We start from the raw sequence: 6,249 nt of genomic DNA on the forward strand, positions 1-6,249 counted from the left end.
CAAGAATATATTCTCAACAGATGATACTGTGAATCATGTACAGTCAAGAGCGATGTTCATCATTAATGGATTAAAGTTAAGTATCAAACTAATTACGTCCTCTTTCTGAATTCTAATTCTTTGTCATGTTCCAGACCTCACGTCAGTATAGTCCTTCCCTCCTCACGCCAGCCTGCGTGACCTAAAACACGTGCATTTCGGCTTCCACTAGTAACACGGTGTTGGCTCTTCTGCCAATATGGATGAAAAAGTCGAGAATCTTACACATTTAGGACAGACTATACACCGACACACGCGCAATGCTAATGAGCAACTGGACAGAGAGAAAAATGTTAACGCGTATTACAATCAGCCAAAACGATGTAAGAGAAAGGGAAGGAGTTCAAGGGTCGTTTTACATCAGTGTTTCTGTTTGCTCAACATTATATACATATATGGCCGTTACATGTAACGGCCATATATCCCGTCCCGTACTTGCGGAGCTAAATAGAAAGATATTGGCCACAGCAGCTTGGTACGTCTAGAGGGGCTACACCTTTAGAATATCTTACCAGCTAGAGAGACACTGTAATGCCATGTCCTTCGGAGGTCTTTAAAAATGCTTACAGCCCGCGACGATTCCGTTATAAAGACACTGTTTCAATTTATGAAGCACCAAAGCTTCTTGTGTCCAATAGAAGTGTAGCAATAAATATGGCTGTTTGATTACGTAGCCAGTTAATTTTAGGGAAAAAGTTAAATAGGAGTGTAAATTTTGCGGAGTTGCACGACATATTTATTATTGTTGTTGTGGTCATCAGTCCTGAGACTGGTTTGATGCAGCTCTCCACGCTACTCTATCCTGTGCAAGCTTCTTCATCTCCCAGTACCTACTGCAACCTACATCCTTCTGAATCTGCTTGGTGTATTCATCTCTTGGTCTCTCTCTACGATTTTTACCCTCCACGCTGCCCTCCAATACTAAATTGGTGATCCCTTGATGCCTCAGAACATCTTACCAACCGATCCCTTCTTGTAGTCAAGTTGTGCCACGAACTTCTCTTCTCCCCAATTCTATTCAATACCTCCACATTAGTTATGTGATCTACCCATCTAATATTCAGCATTCTTCTGTAGCATCACATTTCGAAAGCTTCTATTCTCTTCTTGTCTAAACTATTTATCGTCCATGTTTCACTTCCATACATGGCTACACTCCATACAAATACTTTCAGAAACGACTTCCTGACACTTAAATCTATACTCGATGTTAACAAATTCCTCTTCTTCAGAAACGCTTTCCTTGTCGTTGCCAGTCTACATTTTAAATCCTCTCTACTTCGACCATCATCAGTTATTTTTCTCCCCAAATAGCAAAACTCCATTACTACTGTAAGTGTATCATTTCCTAATCTAAATCCCTCAGCATCACCCAACTTGATTCGACTACATTCCATTATCCTCGTTTTGCTTTTGTTGATGTTCATCTTATGTCCTCCTTTCAAGACACTGTCCATTCCGTTCAACTACTCTTCCAAGTCCTTTGCTGTCTCTGACAGAATTACAATGTCATCGGCGAACCTCAAAGTTTTTATTTCTTCTCCATGGATTTTAATACCTACTTCGAATTTTTCTTTTGTTTCCTTCACTGCTTGCTCAATATACAGATTGAATAACGTCGGGGAGAGGCTACAACCCTGTCTCACTCCCTTCCCAACCACTGCTTCCCTTTCATGCCCCTCGACTCTTATATTTATTATGAGTTAATAAATAGCTCCCCAGAGCACCCCAGAATTAGAAAATATGCTTCAGTAACTGGTCGAACGTCTGGACAAATATACACCCTAAACAGCTGCCTACAATAAATTAGTACGACGTACCATCCACCTCGGTCGACACAAAAAATATGTTTAAAATCCATTTCTTGGACATCCCACTTCGCATGCCTATCAAACGCCAAGTAACGGCTTCTGTGGCACAACGCATTACCGTGCCACCAGGTGTAGGCAAACCATTGACATTCAAACCAGCTTCCAGCAGCCTCGGAATGGGTCCCGTACCGTTCTTCCTGCAAAATAGTGGAAAGTTACGGCAACAATGATGGAGGTGGATAGCGATTACTCATCTCTATATCCAGAGTAGAGCACAAAGGCTGAGTAAGACTGACATCTGGTGATTGTAGTGGCCAGGAGGGATGCGACAATTCATCCCCACAGTGACAAAACCTGTCCTGTACGATGGGAGTTGTCTTGGAAACTGGCATCGCCACTAGGAAACAAATATTGTACCAAGGGGTGGATCTAATGAGCCAAAATGGTTACATAATTCTTAGCAGTGAAGTGACCTTTCACTGTAACCATGGAGCGTATGGAACACCACGATGAGTCTGCCCAAATCACCACTGAGCCGGCGCGATGTTTCACTCTCGGCAGCAAGCACTCCACGTCTTTGGATTGGGCCGGCGTACGACAGACTTAAACTCACCCAGGAGTTGGAAACAGTGTGACACAAGACTCATTCTACCAAACGACTTTCTTCCACTACTCCACAGTCCAGTCTTATGGCTTAGAGATCACATTTTCCTGTTACGGGCATTTACATCACTGATCTGTGGCTTTGGAGCTCCAGGCCGTCCTGTATTTGCCAGATTTTATGGAGCGCCAACCTTTTTTTCTCTTTGTATTGACAGGGCTCGTGATGGCCATGCAGTGACTTCGCAGCCGTTGTCCTCTTATTTTTCATCAAGATTACCTCCCATGACTGTCCGTGACTATCATTCAACACTTTTGGCGAGTGTAAAGCGATGTAAAGCTTCGGTACGGTGCCTCATGAAACGCCAAATACTTCGGCTACCTCGATTACAGAAGCATTCACCATACGAGCACCAACTATTTACCTACGTTCGGATCCATTTAGCTCCGACAAGATGTGCTCACAACTAAATAGAACATTGAACGTATTGTGGGCATTGCACTGGTGCGTTGGTAGTCAAATACAACAGTACCACCTGCAGACTTCACTAGCATCGGCATTTGTGTTGAGGCATGCGTTTCTAGCGGTCTTTGAATATTTTTCTCCAACCCTTCTACGATTCGTACCTAAATCAGTCAAAATTTGAACTGACTTAAAGAAAAACTAATCCTTATCAACTGGACATTGCGCCTTGGATAGAGTATCGCTCCGGATTCGAGGGTTTATGAACAGTACAACAAAGGCATTTGTGCTTGGTTTAACAGGGTTCTTCGCATCTAGACACTCAAAACACGACATTAGAATGCTCATGCTATTATTTTGCGTCACTAAATTTATTCATATCTACCAAACGGGAATACAGCTTCAAATTCTACAGATATAGAAAATTCGCCTTAGCCGATCAGATAATAAACGGCAGGTGCCGCCATTCGTACGTATCGTTCCAAGATCCACTCCACCGTAAAAATTATGCGTCCTTTGGAAGTCAGACCTAAGGGCTCAAGAGATCTAGAGAACTTAAATAAGAGTCTCTGACCGTCCTTTCCAGCAACCTGTCGTCTTCTAATGTTGTGTCGCCAGCGCAGAAGACAGCTTGTCGTCCGTGGGATCTTATTCGGCGGAGGCTGCTATGCTGTCATCTCGAACCTGTGATCGTGCTTTTTATGGGATGTCACCTGTCCAGGTTAGTCTCTCTATCTACAGAGTGTACGATCTGGAGTACTAACAATAATAGCAGGAGAACTTCTCATTAATGTATCCTGTTTGGTTATTATTTAAATATTCACACATTTTACACTGTCCTTCAAAACGCTTGACATACACTATGTGATCAAAAATATCCGGGCATCTGGCTGAAAACGACTTACAATTTCATGGTGACTCCCATTGGTAATGGTGGAATTCAGTATGGTGTTGGCCCAACCGTAGCCGTGGTGACAGCTTCCACTCTCGCAGGCATACATTCAATCAGGTGCTGGAAGGTTTCTTGGGAAATGGCTGCCCATTCTTCACGGAGTGCTGCACTCAGGAGAGGTATCAATGTTGGTCGGTGAGGCCTAGCACGAAGTTGGCGTTCCAAAACATCCCAAAGGTGTTCTATAGGATTCAGGTCAGGACAATGTGCAGGCCAGTCCATTAGAGGGATGTTATTGTCGTGTAACCAGTCCGCCACAGGCCGTGCATTATGAACAGGTGCTCGATCGTGTTGAAAGATGCAGTCGCCATCCCCGGATTGCTCTTCAACAGTGGTGAGCAAGAGGGTGCTTAAAACATCAATGTAGGCCTGTACTATGGTAACACCACGCAAAACAACAAGGGGTGTAAGCCCCCTCCATGAAAACACGACCACACCATAACACCACCACCTCCGAATTTAACTGTTACCACTACACACGCTGGCAGATGAAGTTCGTCGGGCATTTTCCATACCCAGACCCTGCCATCGGATCGCCACATTGTGTACCGTGATTCGTCACTCCACACAACGTTTTTCCACTGTTCAATCGTCCAGTGTTTACGCTCCTTACACCAAGCGATGCGTTGTTTGGCATTTACCGGCATGATGTGTGACTTATGAGGAGCCAATCGACCATGAAATCCAAGTTTTATTACCTCCCGCTTAACTGTCATAGTACTTGCAGTGGATTCTGATGCAGTTTGGAATTCCTGTGTGATGGTCTGAATAGATGTCTGCCTATTACACATTATGAGCCTCTTCAACTGTCGGCGGTCTGTGTCAGTGGACCTAGGGATGTTTAGGAGTGTGGAAATCTCGCGTACAGACGTATGACGCAAGTGACACCCAATCACCTGAACACGTTCGAAATCCGTGAGTTACGCGGAGCGCCCCATTCTTCTCTCCCACGATGTCTAAAGACTACTGAGGTCGCTGATATGGAGTACTTGGCAGTAGGGTGCACCACAATGCACCTAATATGAAAAACGTATGTTTTTGAGGGTGTCCGGATACTTTCGATCACATAGTGTAGCTTTTTTTAATTGAACGGTAACTTTCCTATCCAACTTCCGAGATAGAGTACGACATGTCCGTCCCTCCAGAACGCCCGTGACAGAGTGAGTAGCGCAGGCAAAGTACTTCGTCTCCCAGGTGCGCCCAAGCGATCCGAAGGTCTTCGGTTTTAATATCATTACCCTCTTGTTTCTCAAAACTAGTGAAATTTAATAAACAAGAACAGTAGACTTATAGGGTAACCATGAGAGATTGTCATACTAGAAACTGAGTTCAATACAGTGAAAAGTATATAAATAATTAATAAGAGAAGGTAGGCGTTTTGGCCCGCAGCACCCGAATGTGCCTACCAATCAGAAGCAAGTTCAGTGCAATTGGCGGACACACCCACGGACTGGTACATACTGTACCATCTGCTGCTTGTACCTCACTCTACTTTTCTCCCGTATGCTACTTCGCGTGTATCAAGCTGCATCAAGGCGAGCTTCTAGCAAAATGCACCACAGCCAGAAATATCACAGTCGCCTCAAGACAAGGTTGGAGATTAATCACCCAACTTAGGTGACGTTTTTAAGAAAATTCTTTGGGCGAGACTGATATTTATGTACCCCGCCTTGATGGCGGCGCGTGGGTCTGCTCCTGTGATCTGCAAACTAGGCCGAATGAAGGAAGCGAGTAGGAGCAGGAGAGGTAAAGCACTTCGGTACGGCGTTTAAAATTAACGATGTTTACTGTAGGCAAAAACGAGTTACTAAATGGTTACATAACTTTGCGATGATGAACACGTAGGTGCGAAGCCGTATTCCCCTCGTAGTAGTACAAAGTCTCAGTAGCACGCGAACACTTAACTGGAGTGGAAGCGATGTTTCCAGGCCGTCTGCACTTGATGAAATGGGCCTAAAGCAGAGGGGCTCCCCAGCATTTCTAGACAACAGGTCCCTAAGATGAGTTTCAGTCAAGAGGAGCTCTATTTTCAAGAAGTATTATTTTGTTTTCCGGACATTTTAGCCTCAAAGGAGAGACTAAGCTTACGAAAGGTTTGGGATAATCGAGAGGACTAAGTCTTCGTAATTGGGCTTTTTTGGTTTATTTGGGGGAGGGGACTTCCGTAATTGGGCTTTATTGAAAAGTATTTATTTCATGAGCTCTTGGCCTCGAACAGATTTTTAAGCTTTAACAGAATTTAATCTTATAGTTTCGCATAATAAACCAATCCTTTTAATTTCCAAGAGGGTCAGCGTCAGTAAGAAGTTTACATTCATTCAAAAAGTTGTTAATTTCATTTTGAGACACAACTTGGCACGAAGATTGTCTGTTTTGCCCCCGTT

The sequence above is a fragment of the Schistocerca cancellata genome, chromosome 8, assembly GCF_023864275.1.
Source record: "Schistocerca cancellata isolate TAMUIC-IGC-003103 chromosome 8, iqSchCanc2.1, whole genome shotgun sequence".
In the NCBI taxonomy this organism is placed as follows: Eukaryota; Metazoa; Arthropoda; class Insecta; order Orthoptera; family Acrididae; genus Schistocerca; species Schistocerca cancellata.